Source organism: Oenanthe melanoleuca, chromosome 1, assembly GCF_029582105.1.
Source record: "Oenanthe melanoleuca isolate GR-GAL-2019-014 chromosome 1, OMel1.0, whole genome shotgun sequence".
Lineage (NCBI taxonomy): Eukaryota > Metazoa > Chordata > Aves > Passeriformes > Muscicapidae > Oenanthe > Oenanthe melanoleuca.
The window spans coordinates 19,565,707-19,580,412 of record NC_079333.1 but is presented as its reverse complement, the minus strand read 5'-3'; the positions used below and the strand labels follow the sequence as shown (position 1 = coordinate 19,580,412).

The following is a 14,706-nucleotide window of genomic DNA, read 5'->3' as shown; positions in this document are numbered from 1 at the left end:
TTTACAAAGTTCTTCTGTCAGTCAAAACTTAAATAAGAGATGACTTTTCATTTACAACCTTAATCTGAAGAATGCATTACAAAGTGTCTGGGTAGAAAAGAACATGGCCAGCAGTGTCTGAGCTCCTCAGATAAAACCTGTCACATACATCCTTTCAGGTAGCAGCCTGTGCTCACATCTTGGGAGAGCTGAATGCCATGGCTGCATCAGCTTTGCCTGGATTTCAGGCCATCAGCTGCTCCCTCTTATTTTACAGACAGGTTAACTCAACAGGCCCCACCCAGCAGAATTTGCTTGTGTAAACAGAAAAACGTACTGATTGCACACCACACCTGATGGGAAGAAAACACCAAGCAAAGCTAAAATAGGAGAACCTTGTGTGGCTGCCTCTGACTTGCTGGTTACCATTTCCCTGAAAGCACAGAGAAGCCTCACTGCCACCAGGGCAGCTGGGCAGCTCTGGCTGCAGACAGCTCCCCTGTGTGCCATCGAATCCCACCTCTCTGATGGGAGAGCCTGTAAGTGTTTGTGTGTTTTTGAACCAGCCCATCAGCCCCATGGTGTGATTCTGGAAACAAGCTTTCACATAGTGCCCTCCATTTACTCAAAAGTGTTCTCTTTTGCTTTGTGCCATGGCTGATTAGTCCAACAGTCCTTTCCAGCTCAGTCCCTTCCACTCTGCAGCAATAGTATTGCTAAGATGGACTGAAGCTTGTATGATAAAATGAAATCATTCTCCACAGAAATTTACAAACATTCCATAACAAATTGGGCATTTGGGAAGGCAGGTAACCATAAAGAGGAATCTGCTTGCAATGGCTCATCTGATGTTTGTGTTTCCACAGGAAGTGGAATACACTAGTAGTCAGAAAGACTCCAGAGGGTTTCCATTCTCACACTAGGTCACTAGTTCTGTTGTGACTGTCATAAAAAATAGTCACTGACTTGATTCCATCCTGAATTCCCAGAGCAACAGGGCTGGCTGCAGGCAGTTTCTGCACAAACACCCATTCCTGGGCAAACACTCTGCTTTTTTTGCCCTTTCCAATAGTGGGATGGCTGCAAGTTGTATCAGAGTCCAAACCTTGGACATGAAGGAGGTCAGGCTTCAGTGGGAAGCCAAGATAAAGGGATGAAAAAATCCATAAGCTCACTAATAAGAAATATTGAAAACATGAAACAAGAAGGGGAATGAGCAGGAAAACTGGTGCGATTCAGGGACCCATGAAGGAAGAATTAAACTTACTGTATCTCACAAATGGAAGACCACGGTCTGATAAAATGCCCATCTCTGTGAATTCTCCCAGCAGTTCAGGCTAGCTGAAAAGTGCTCCAGTGGGAAGGGAAGATGTGGGTATGTACAAACCTTTCACTTTTACCCCAGTGTTTTTTGATAGGACCAGGAAGAGGACATCAGTTGTAGTTACTTCATCTGTTCAGTGGGCATTCCCAAAGCAAAATATTTATGCTTGCTTCTTAGGTATTGTTTAATTGCACCATATTTTTTAATGATTTTGGTGCCTTGAGTTTTAGCTTTTATATTTTTAAGATTCTGTAATGCTTTGATGCGTGACTCTGAACTTCATATGAAGTGTTAGCAAATTCTCCTCACAGTTTAGTTAGACAAAACAATCCTTTCCCAGCCTGAGAATCAAGGACACCATTGCAGCTTTGGGCCCTAAAAGTGTAAAGAGCAGTGAATTCAGGAGAGCAACCTGGGAGGATGGGACTTCATAATCTGAAGCTGTAATTGAACAATTAACCCCAATATGTAAATGGACCAAAACTTATAAAAGTGTGAAAACTTGTGACACACTGTCCATCTTGGGTCCATCTTGGGTGGAGCCATGGCCAGGCTCTTGTACTGCCCAAGGTGAATCCTTTGAAGGCCTTTTAATAAATACCTTCTTTATTCCTTTAGCACTGCCTAGCCTCTGTTCCAGACAGCCTCTCTAGGCATCAGTTTGGAGGATGAATTAAATTCTGGGTGCTGGTTAACTTACCATGTATTGGTATATGAAATGCCATACCCCACACAGGTAAAATGATGTAAAAGCTGTATTTATGTACATGCTCACAATAATCCTTTCTGGGGAAAAAAATAGGAAATATTTAAATGCATTAATAAAATAAAAATGAAATAACCACAATTTATAACTGAATGCCTATTTAAAAAAAGATACAAAATATTAAATACAAAAAAAATTTAATATAGTCATTGGAAGGTTTTTGTTCTTTAGCACAAAAAATGGGCTGTACTTTCTCAAAAAAGATATTTGGGTAAGCACAGCCCTGGCTCTGAATCCACTCAGTGTACGTGTGAATAGTGTTAAACCATGTAGAGATATAATCAAGCTTGATAACTGAAATTATTCACACAGCAATGAATCATAATCACAGGACTTTGAGCTTATTGCAGCTTTCTGCCAAAACTGTTGCAAACAAACAGGTCTTGAAATATTTCCAGAGAGATATTACAGCCAAAACCTAGTCATTCAATGAGAGAATTGAACACTGAAATACAACAAACTTCATAAAGAATGCCTTGCCTGCAGTTGTTGTTTCAGAGCTTTAGGTAATTGTGTGAGAGCAAATGTGAAAATAAACCCACTCATCATAGAAAACATTGCTCATAGCATGTTGATTTGCATTTTCACTGTTGTATTAGATTGACTTGACAGATGCTTCACTCCTATGAGGAGGATCCCTCTGAATCCCAGCTCGGTATCTACAGTTCTTTGGAAAAAATATAATTTCTCTCAGCTTTGTTGTGTCCCTGAGGTCAGACAGAAAATAAGAGAAAGAAGTGATGCAATGAGCATCAATATTCTTGTCCTTCTTATATGTTTGTCAAAATGCTTCATTTCATACAATTTCTAAAACAACAGAAGTTTTGGTGTATTGAGAAGACCAACCAACTTTTGACAGCTGTGCATGAATTTTCATCAAAAAGCCATTAAGGCCTCTACAGAGAGTTCTCAAACTGGAGAATTAGCCCCATTCCTGATAACGAAGTACAAAAAAAGAACTCTTTTTTTGCTCTAGTGCTTGAGCAGAAGGATTCTACTCAAGATATGCTTGTAGCCATATCCCATTATATGAGGTGAATGTTAAGGTTTGGTCCTTTGAAAAGCAGCTCTTCCTGGGCCATTATGCAGTGGCTCTCATTATATACTGCTCTTCCTGTATATACAAAATACATCCTCAATGTTTCTCATGAGCGTTTTGTATATAGTGGGTCTACTCCCTGAGGACTCCTATACAGAGAAATTTGTCTGCCAGAAAACAGCTACACTGATTTCAGATTAGCACAAGTTTATGCCTGGAAGAGAGGAATGGTTAGGGCATTTCTTTGCTCTAGTGGTCCCAGCAGCAATAAAAGATCCTCAGGGAGAACAAAGTAGCTTTAGGCTGCTCTCACCTGTGCATGAGTGGCCACCACAGATCAGCCCAGGATTTGAGATATGTATAATATATATTCATGAATTCCTTCTCCATTGTGCCAAGTTCTACATATCCACAGCTGCAGAGGAGGCTACTTCATCTTCCCTTCCTCTAATGCCTTTTGCATGGAACAAAAGGACTCTCACATTTGCATAATCCAGGTCTCAACTGGTCAATGGGCATTAACCATAATGTCCATCACTCACTCAGGGTACTCACTGCAATGTGATTTCCTAATCCAAAGAAATTCTGAGCTGAGAATGCTTAAGATTGATAAAAATTTCTTTTCAGTTGAAGCAAGAAGATTTAGATCCATGTGCAATTTCTCATGCCTTGGGGACTGATGAGCACAGAACTTCACTGCATGCACAGCTTTCATAAAGAGGGGTTATAGCAAACTCTCAGGGCCTTATTTTCTGTTACTTGCAATATAGAGAGTAGAGGAAGGATGGATCTTGATTAAACCCTGAATGATGGAGATTGAGAGGTGACACATCCATGTATTGAAGCTGCTGCAGCAGTAATCCTGTAGAAGGTGGGAGAACTCTCAGTATTATCTTTAATGGCTTTAGATAACGTTTTGCACTGATGGAAAGATCAAAGGTGAAGACTGTGGGCTACAGTGAAGCTGCTGCAGCCAGAGTGTGTCATTCTTTAAAGAGCTGTATTAGTGGAAAAGTGGAACACTCTGCTCTAAAAGAGCTGCAAGGGGCTGGGTGTTTCAATGTCTGCAGTTCAGAGTTTGTAATGCAAAGGGAGAGCAATCAGTTCCTCTAATTCTCAGCTAGTTGATGTACTGTATCCAGCTCTGGGGCCCCCAACACAAGAAAGACATTGACCTGCTGGAATGAGTCCAGAGGTGAGCCACTAAACTGATCATGGGCCTGGAGCATCTCTCCTGTGATGGATGACAAGCTGAGAGTTTTGGGACTGTTAGGAGAGGAGAGGAGAGGAGAGGAGAGGAGAGGAGAGGAGAGGAGAGGAGAGGAGAGGAGAGGAGAGGAGAGGAGAGGAGAGGAGAGGAGAGGAGAGGAGAGGAGGGGAGGGGAGGGGAGGGGAGGGGAGGGGAGGGGAGAGAGCACCAGGGAGACCTTAGAGCCCCTGGCAGTACTTAAGGGAGACCTACAAGAAATCTGGATAGGAGCTTTTCACAAGTGCATGGAAGTTGTGGACTCCCCATAGCTGGAAGTGTTCAAGGCCAGGCTGGATGAGACCCTGAATAACCAGGTCTATTGGAATGTTCCTTGCCCATGGCACAGTGCTTGGAACCAGACAATCTTTTAACCCAAACCATTCTGTGATTCTGTGATGATAGAGGTAAATTGCATGGTATAGTTGTTGCCCATACTGATAACTTCAGGAAAGGCAACAAGCACCAAATATTCCTCTCTCTGGAAGTTCTTTCTGTAGGTGGCATCCGACACACATTGGTGGGGTGGAGGGCAGTGAGGGAGCAGGCATAACTGCTGTGCTATGGTGGTACCTTAAAGCACAAATCTTATCTTAATACTTTTTGGTCTGGTATCAAATAAGCAAAAATAGAAAGCACTGGATAACACCTTCTTCTAGAAAAAAAAAAAAAACTGTATCCGACCTGGGTCCTGCTGAAGTTATTCTGATGATAAGAGGATTTCAAAAGCAATCTTCCTTTCCTTAAGATCAGTGATCTAGTAAATTATGTGTACCAGGGATCTTAATTTCTGAAGGGAATATATCAGCTCCACCTCTTAAAATTCCTGAGAAATAACAGGAATTCAAAAAAGTTGCTGCTAAAGAAACCAACCTGTCCCACGTGTCATGTCCTGCTGCATCTGGAAAGTCAGTGGCAGGTTCTTGTCCTCTGTGATGAGAAAGTGAGGAAGAGAGGGCCCTTTAGGATTACCGAGGAGAACTATTCAAGGCCTGATTCTAGATACAGAAGAAAAGAGAAATCAAGACTTTACTCAGTGCATTAATGCATTATAAGCTTAGTGTAAGTGGTGTGGATTTTTACAAAGTCCAGAGATGAACTTTGAAGATAAAGCTCCTAGCTCCTTCCCAGTTATTAGGGAAGAAGTCAAAATATTTTTACAATTTCTTGTACAGTGTAAATGAAAATTGCACATTTGCCACAAAATACATTGTTTGTAAGCTCTTTCACTTCTGATCATTAATTGACTAGATAACCTTCATAGCCATTTTCCAGCAGAGGGAGTCTGTCCATACCAAGTGAGAACATGCACTATAGTCCAGTCCAAGCATGAGTTTGAGACTAAAATAGTTACAGTGCCAGCAGGAAACATCCATCATCAACAGCACTGGTCCAAGTGGTCAAATTTTTCCCTGTGTTCATATATGGCTTTTTAAAAATTATTTAATGTATAAAGGAAATCTATATACAGTGCAACCCATGGCAGAGCTTAGTCTGGTATTAGGGACTGCAGTATTCACCCCATGGTCAGCAGAAAACCCAGACCCAGCTCTCTCCTAGTCCTTGTTATAGGAAAGATAATACATTTCTTGCCCCAGGTTTATTCTAACAGAAGTTTCTCAGTGAGAAAAAGCAATAGCATTTTTATTCTTATAAGCAGCACAAGTACTTTTCCCAGGCAACACAGCTGAAAATAAGACATATTTTAAAATCTATTTCAAAACATCTCTGTTCATCAAATGCAACCTCTTCTTTGCAACCACTAAGTGAGATGAGTGGCACATCCACCCCAGTTTTGTCCAGTCTGGGATGTGGGGAGGTTTGTGCTCCTTTGCTGGGCTGAGAACTCCCATGGCAAAGGGCAGGGACACACTCCTGTTGGACAACTTTGCTGTAAGGGTACATTGGGCAGTGGGACAGAAATAAGCACCTGGGGAGCAGCGGAGTCTTAAATCACTCAGCTTCTTTGCACAGGTAACCTTAATTACAGTCCTTGACCTCTCACTGTTATTGCAGAGGACACAAAAAACCATATTGAACTTTATTCTCCAAGCAAATATGCTAATTACAAGGGGATTATTTATGGTTGTGAAGTGAATCATAGACAGACACATTGGCAGGTTCAGTTCATATGTCCTGTCAAGTAACAGTGTGAGTTTGCTCAGAAACAAAAAGCAGGTAAAACAACTGTATTTCATAAAAGAAACAAAGTAAGTCTCAGGAAAGTCAAAACAAAGCTGATAGTAATTTAGAAAGGATGATTTTGCTGGGAACTTCAGCATGGAATCAGAATTGACCTTTTTTCACTTTTACACTTATCACTGGCTTACAAAATTAGTTAGTACTTTCTTTTTTATTGTACCTGTTCACCGAGGTGCAAAATAACATTTTATGTATATTTATATAACATATGCACTATACACTACACACACACACACAGACATATGCTGACAATTAGGCATTTATATATCCTCATCTCCCAGGAGATCTGTGCTGTACTGTGGGTTTCTGTCCACCACTCCTCCTGCCTGGCCACAAATTATTACTTTTCAAGCTGCCCCTGGATTTCTCTGCTTTCCCTCAACTTTCTTGCTCAGAAACAATGAGCAAGATTTCCCTGACAATCCCCAGTTTCTGTACAACAGCCTTTCCCTACAGAGATGCTTAGCTGATTGCCTGTGACCCCATCTGTATCCAACATCATCTTGCAAGCTCAAACCCATGTTCAAGTGTGTCTGTGCTGATAAGGTGCCTGTGTTAATTAATATATTTTAATCCATGAGCAGATGGACATTCCCATGCTGTGGGGTCATGAAAAGGCAGGAGCAAGTGGGAATCTGCACTGTGGAGGTGGCAGTGCCAGCTGGAGTTCTGGAGTAAAGCAAAGATGAATTTTCTATTTTCAATAAATCAGCTCAAGAACTCATTCTTTAATACTCACCCCGATTTTATAACAGAAAAACACCATTTGATCTATTTTTATCTTCCCTAGCAGGCAAATCCTGGAAATAAGATAAACCTCTTCAAATATGGGAATATTGCACCCAATCACCATGATTTTTGTGACTTGGATGGGCTCTCTCCTTATAATGGCTCTTTCTCTTTCATCTAAGTGTTAAATGTGTATATGGGGGAACTTTTGTGCACCAGAGATTTTATGGCTCTGGTGTCCCTTGGGATGAAGACTGGTACAACAAACACACATGGCAAGCAGGAGGATATTTTCCTGCTGTGCTGCAGAAGGGAGGAGGGTGGTGGGAGGCAATGCCTATGCAGTGACACTGGATTAAAATCCTCATCACTCCACACTCACCTTCCACAGCTGTGCTTCTGCTCTTACTTTCCCTCTTCTGCTGAAAAAGCATTTTTCCCTCTCTCTCCCTAGGCTGGGCTACAGCTGATGTTTTTCATATCATTGCTTAACTGGCCAGTTTCCCCATCCTGTTCTTTCTGCCTCGTGTCTCTGTCCAGAGGGTTGTTCACCCTGATGTCTTTCCCCAGCAAACTGTCCTGACTCACCCGAGGTACGTGCAGAGCAGCAGCGAGCCAGAGAGACTGAGAGAACAAAAATTAAACAAACAATCAGGAGGATAAAACTGCAACTTTTAAAAAAATATGGAAAGAACACCATTAGGTTAGCAAAGTTAAACTCTCAAATGCTGGACAAATCCAGGCCTAAGCCTGCCTTTGGAGGGATAGCTCAGCCCCCTTTTCCCTTCCCCCACACAGTGTGTATTATGTGGCATGATTTAATTGTTTTGGCTGCATACTATTTTTCCCACAGGACTAGTGCCTCATTTAGTGTAAACCCAGGACAGCATCTGGGAATGAAGCTGGTCTCTGCATTTTCTGGACTAAGTGTGTCACTAGGAGCCCTGTTTATCACCACCTAACCCATCACTGTGCTGAATTTGGAGCTGACAGCTTCTTCATGAGGTTTCCTGGGGTGGCTTCCCTGCAGCCTCTGACTATTTTTCACCACAGTCTGCCTAAAGGTGAGAAGCTACTATTTACAGGGAACTGGGAACTTTCTATTAGGATTTGATGAAGTTTTTTTGAATACTCCATTGGCTCTGGCATTTGTTTAGAATACTTTATGATTTAACTAACTGGTGCAACAGACTTCATTTGGTGTTCTGAGTGCTGGGTGCTTCTATAAATCTATAACCTAAATGGCTCCTACCAGGGGTCTAAAAACAAGAAACCATAAGCCAGACATGTAGATAATTCACCTAGATGTGACTAAGGAACTTGATAGAAGCAGGGAGAGTTTCTAGTTCTTTCAGCTGCCATTTCTTTCCTCTGCTAGTGGATTTTTCCCTGTTTCCCCACAGTCCTCTGCCTTTGGTTTCCATGTCCCAGATAAGTGACTGGGCTTGATAACTGACCCTGAGTGAGCACACCAGATGAGCTCTCCACTGCCTGATGTTATTTAGAAGCCACATCTTGGAAACTTGTTTGACTATGCTGTTGCTGACTGTGTCCTTCATTAAAAAATGCCAGGTGTGAAAAATGTGAAAAAATTCCTCAGAGTGAGTAATCTCTCGTTTTCTAACATGAAACTTGCATTATGAGTTGGAGTATAGTAAAAAGAAATGCCATTCCACATTCTCAGAGATTATTTTCACAGCTCTGTCTTTAAAAATCATCTTTTAAAATCATCTTGCTTCAAGAACTGAAACTCTGAGAAGAAAAACATTTGGAACCTGCAAACTACTTTCTCCTGGTGCTTCTGCTTTCCCTGGATTTCTCTGTCCTTCATCCTCATGATAAAGGGATAGGAAAGTCTGGGGAGAAAGTTCTTACTGTTACTACTCCTGGCATTTCTGGCTTTATTACACTAGATTCTCTGTGCCAAATTGCCTGACTAGTTCAAAGGACTCTGACCAACTTGAAACACCACCAATTACCTGTGAACTAAAGATTGTTTCAGGAAATGCTCCTGCAGTCACTGCAGTTCCTCTGTTCATGCAGATAGTGTTAAGCTGAGCTCTGCTGACTTTTTTTATCTCCATGATTGTTTTTACATGTTCTTCTAGATGAAAGACATTCCTAAGGGGGGTACATTTTTATATGCTAGAAATCAGCTTGACAAATTGCATGGACAGGATATAAACTTGGAGAAAGTACTCCTTTTGAAAGTTTCTTAGAAAGGTCTCACAAGCTACTTGTAAAAAACAAAAAGCAGATAACATAAACATAGCTAATAACTATTAACATTAAAAAATTAAAAATTTTATGTGTAATATAACTATTTTTCTTCTCCCTCCCTTCCCCCCCACCCCCTATGATAGGATTAGGCCTGGAAGCATTTTTAAACTTTACAGATTTTAACTTGTACCTTCAAAATCCATGCAAGAGCAAATGTTCCTAACAGCATGCCAAAGAATGGACTTTCATAAGATTGGTCTTTGTATTCAAATTCACTTTTTATTTATTTTGGTTTTACAAGTTGTATTAAAACCAGAATGTCAATGTTTGTTTTTCCTTATGTCATAGCCAATGCATGTATTTGCTCCTTATTCAATTGTTGAATGAACTTTGCAAGGCCAGAATTATTTGTTTAACTTTCTGGGCACTCTATCCAGAGAGCTATTATTTTATCAGCCACACTTCTGTGGTACATTTCATAAAATCATATAATGGTTTAGGTTGGAAGGAACCTTAGAAACCTTAGGAACCTTGCCATGGGCAGGGACACCTTCTGCTAGACCAGGATGCTCAGGGCCCCATCCAGCCTGTTCCTGTTCCAGGAACAGGGCACCCACAGCTTCTCTGGGCAGCCTGGGCCAGTGCCTCAGCACCCTCACAGTAAAGAATTCTGAGTAAAGAATTTCTCATATCTTCCTTTCTCTCCTTTTTGCAATCAGGAGCAACGTTTCCCTTTTATTGCAGTCACGAGGGAACTTTGCTTGACCACTGTGACTTTTCAAATATGATGGAAAGTGGCTTGGCAACAACATCAGCCAGTGTCCTCAGGACCCTGGGATGCATCTCACCAGGTCCTAGACACTTGTGGCTATTCACTTTCATCAGATGGTCCTGAACCTGCTCTGTGTGGTGGGAGGGCCTTCACTCCCACAGCTATAAATTGGTGGTGCTACAAAGATACCTACAAACAGCAAACCTTGGACTGCAAGGGTTCAGGGGAGCAGATCAACATTTCACTTCAGTTTTCACCCAGAAACAAGTCAAGGATATGTAAAGTAGTGTTCCCTGAAGTGCCCAGGCTGAAACCAGCTCACCATACCCCAGGTGGTCTCTTGCCTTCTGGGCGAAAATGCAGATGTTACAATAATCCTAAAACATCTAGAGCTGTAATTTGTAATGTGTTCATGAATTATTTGGATCAAGGCACACATGTGTGAGTTCATGTTGGTGTTGATGTCAGTGATATCTGTGATAACTCTGATGAAGTGAAAGCACTGGGCACCACATTAAATGCAATGTAATAATGACCTGTGGGTCTTGGAGCCACAGACATTTGACTATGTGATGTTTCTTACACTAACTCCTGTGGAAAGTGGTTCAAGCCTACTTGCAAATTCATCTCACAGTATTTAGGCTTTGCCCATGAAATAATATTTTAGTTCCTTGCTTCAGGTGCAATGCTCTGTTTGGATGCTCTATGCCTCAAGCAAGAGAAGAGCTCAACTGCCTGCCTGTGTGTCAAGCATGTATCCTAAGTTTGCAAGAGGAGTGTTGAATTAATTTCCTGACTGACATTGAAATAAGGTAAAAAGAGTAAGGTCAAAATGAAGGAAGGTCTGAACTTGACTGAATGTGGCAGCACTGCTGGCCTTTTGTTGACGTTAGGTAAAAACATGACAAAAGATGTTTTGTTATTTCCATAGTCTCTAACAGTTTTGTAGGATATTTAATGCATGCACTTTTCTGTGGTTACTTTGATGGACACTGACTTGCAGAGAAGCAGAATCCCTGCAGGGCTCCAGGGATGCTAATTAGAGTTTTTTACATTGGCAGCATTGGTTGTCACTTAGAATTACTTCTAAGTCATTTTAAGTCTGGATGAATTTAAGGAATCCCAGGAAGTGATGGTTGCTCCACTGCCAAGACAAGCATCAAACCAGTGGAAAATAGATTAGGTAATTACAATTATCAGTATTATTGATGGATTTAGCTCAGTCCAACTGAAAACTCTTCTGCAAGAGAAGGATATCCATTAGGTAGGGATTAATGCTGTGATGTGAAATGCATTCTGCTGTCTGAAAAAAAAAATGCAGAAGTTACTCAGACCAGGAAGCAGCTTTCATAGAGTCTAGATTTCTGAAGCACTGTGTACAGAGAGGTGATCCTTCTGGGAAATATTATTGCACTTTTCTCTGTACTCATTACATCATCCAACCTGCAAAGGCATCTGTTTGCCAGATGCTGAGGGGTATTTGCTGGAGTACTATTTATCTGAGAGTGAAAGTTTCACTTTGTGCTAAAGAGCAGGCGTGGATTCAGCTGCCTGAGAAGATAAGTGAGCATGAAAAGGTTTTAAACTTTACATGGAGTTGATTCCCTCCACAAACTTCCACAAAAAAGCTTGTGGATCATGAAAAGCAGAAATCTTAAATTAGGGTGCTTGAAGGGGGTGTCTCAGAATTCAATCCAAATTACTGGTGACATACTGGCAGGGAGAGTTGCACCTTGGCTTGGTTATTCCCACATCCATGGCGGAATCTAGCAACTCAAGATCTTGATGCTGACGGGTGGAAAAGGGTCAAGGGTGTCTTCTGGCATAGTTTAAAGAGAGCTTCAAAACCCAATTATCACAACTGCCTGGCAAATACCTCAAAGGAGGATTTTTCCACAATGAGAGAATTGAGGCTGTCATTGTGTTCTCTGCTGGCTGTTGTGACAGAGGTGGTGCAGTGGAAGTTGCAAATGATTCTCTAATGTCACTTACTCTGTTTACTACAGGACGGCATCTGCAAATAAAGCCGTGCTTTCGTTCTTTAAATTTTATTTTTAGACATTCTTCTTTTGGATTCAGGGCCGTACCATAAATTCCTGCTAAATTACAGGAATGACAGCCACGGGCGCTCATTTTCGTGAAGAAAACCACGGCTGTCGGTGTGTGTGTGTGTAAATAAGAAGAGGCCTCTGTTATATGCAGCGATGAAAGGAAAGTTTGCATGTCTGGAAGTCTCTACTTTTCCTATTTCCCCTCGCCGGCCCGCGCTGCCGGAGCCGCTGTCCGCTGGCAGCCGCGCTCCCGGCAGATTTCCTGGAAAGCGGGGCAGGAGAGGGGCGGGCAGCGGCGGGTCCCGCGGAATCCTGGCTTTCCCCGAGCCCTCTCCTCCGGCTGCTCTGGCTCCTTCCCGGCCGGGCGGCGAGCAGAACGCCCGTCCCCCGCGGGGCCGCCAGGGGAACATCTGGAGCGGCCGCGCCAACATCTGGAGGCGGCGCATCCCCCGCAGGGTCCTGCCTTGCCCGGAGCTGAGACCCTGAGGAGGGGAAGGAAGCGGAGAGGGGCTGCGAGGGAGGGCACGGCGCAGGTAGGGGCTGCCCCGGGACCGGGAAGGGCCGGGGTGAGCGCAGGACGGGCGGCGGGCAGGGCCGGGGGATGTCGGATATCGCCGGGAAAAAGGACAACTACTCCATGTTTGCCTCGCTTCGGTCCCGGGGGCACTTCTGAGGTGAAAAGAGTTTGAAATCAGCGGTCGCTTTGGCGAAGGAGCGTTCTGCCCCCGTGCCAGAGGCTCTGCAGCCGAGGTTCTGGAGCGCTGAACAAAGGCGAGACCGAGAGTGCGGCTTACTTCTAAGTTTACTACGTGATTTTTTCCCTCTCCCTCCCTCCTGGATGGGTCAAATGGAGGTGTACATCCAAAGTTGAATTTCCAGGCAAAATTAAAAGAATTTAAGTGTATTTCATGACTTCTTATTACATGAGAGAAACCCTTAAAATTATCTTAGCCACTTAATTTTATTTCAAAACAGAATAACCCTGGATATGTTCTATTTTGTTACAAATTTCCATCAATAAGTCATATTCTACTCTACTCTATCTACATTCAATACTTGACATAGTATCAAAAAATTATCTTTTAGATAAAGGGCTTTCTGAAGAGTTTGGGAACTGAAGTACTTAAGGCCAAAATATGTATGCTTTTTACTTTTTAAACCAAGTGTTTGATGATTACCATGCATTTGTATATGTAGGACTTGTGATTTCTCCACTATGTATAACTTTGTTTGCATCACCTTATATTGCTGTTCCTGTGGAGCTCTTTAAATTATAGCAGAAGTTGTACTCCAAGTCACTTTAAGTATTTTGTAAAAGGAATGTTTTCAATATCCATTTTAGATGCAAATTCATCGTTGACTCTAGAGTTACCTTTTGCACAGATGTCTTTTGCTGCTTTTCAGGGTTGCTTGTGTGGCCTTTTCTGTATTTTTCTCTTTACAAATGAAGCTGAGCCAACCAAACAGATTTCTCTCAGTTGTGGACACTGTGGGTAGAAATAACTGCTGGAGAAAAAAACTCAAATGACCTTAAGGAGTGGCTGGAATAATTGTGTCTGTGTTTAGGCAAACTGCTGTTTACTCTCCTCTTGCACACAAATCTGCCTGCAAAGATCATTTTAGTCAGTACTGCAGCAGTGCAAAAAGGGGCTCCTTGTTTCCAGTCTGAAGAGGTACACGAACCAAGACTTCTCAGCGTTGAAACTCTTGTCAACTGGCTCCTTTTTCTTACATGTGACCAAACATGCTCATGCTCACTTGCAGTTGGCACCAGTAGTGATTTAGACCATCTCTCAAGCTACAAGCAAGACAGGCTCCCAAACCCAGGAATTACAAATAATTTCATTTTGGTTTTGATATACCTTCATTTTCAGTAGAGTGACTCTCTACAGGGACCCATCATGGAGCATGAGCCAGACCTTGGGTCCTGTCACTGCTTTTTGCTCCAGAAGGTAAAAAGGAGACTTTAATCCCTTTTATCAATTTATGCCTAAATCAGGGCCGGCTATAATACTTTAATGCTGAGCAACATTCCTAACACTCTTGCTCCAAATCACCTTGCACTGGAGACATTTCCAAGACAAATGGTGTAGCATCTGTAATGCCAGTGGTTTTGGAAGAGGATCTTGCTGGGTCTGCTCCCTCTGTTAACTGTGATGTTGGAGGGGTTGCAGGAACTGAAGCTGCTGCTGCTGTAGCCTTGTATGGACAACTCTTCAGTTTCTGTTAATGTTGTGTTAGCACAAGCTGATTCCAATTTAATGAGTATGAGGTGGTCCTGAGAAATGGAACTACAGCTCTCAAGCATTTTGTCTTTTCTAGCTGGGACAAAGCCAGCCAGACATTTCTCCCAGCTAGCATCAATGCTACAGACTACC

The 14,706-nt window shown here is 42.4% G+C and overlaps 1 protein-coding gene and 1 long non-coding RNA gene across 4 annotated transcripts in view; one reads left to right on the top strand and one right to left on the bottom strand.

The window, feature by feature from the left end:
* Positions 1–28: 28 nt before the first annotated feature.
* Positions 29–10,962, bottom strand: LOC130249254 (uncharacterized). Its single transcript, XR_008839761.1, has 4 exons — positions 9,696–10,962; positions 7,874–7,909; positions 5,228–5,284; positions 29–2,089 (listed from the first exon to the last, which is right to left on the bottom strand). It is a non-coding gene; the product is annotated as an uncharacterized LOC130249254 (long non-coding RNA).
* Positions 8,014–14,706, top strand: part of TMEM45A (transmembrane protein 45A) — a 25,284-nt gene continuing 18,591 nt past the window's right edge. The window contains exons 1-2 of one of the 3 annotated variants that reach the window (XM_056483846.1): positions 8,014–8,349; positions 12,388–12,861. The gene's annotated coding sequence lies outside the window, so the exon portion shown is untranslated. Of the gene's footprint in view, positions 8,350–8,688; positions 8,887–12,387; positions 12,862–14,706 lie in introns of all 3 variants that reach the window. The other 2 variants (XM_056483837.1, XM_056483828.1) reach the window with 2 other exon arrangements.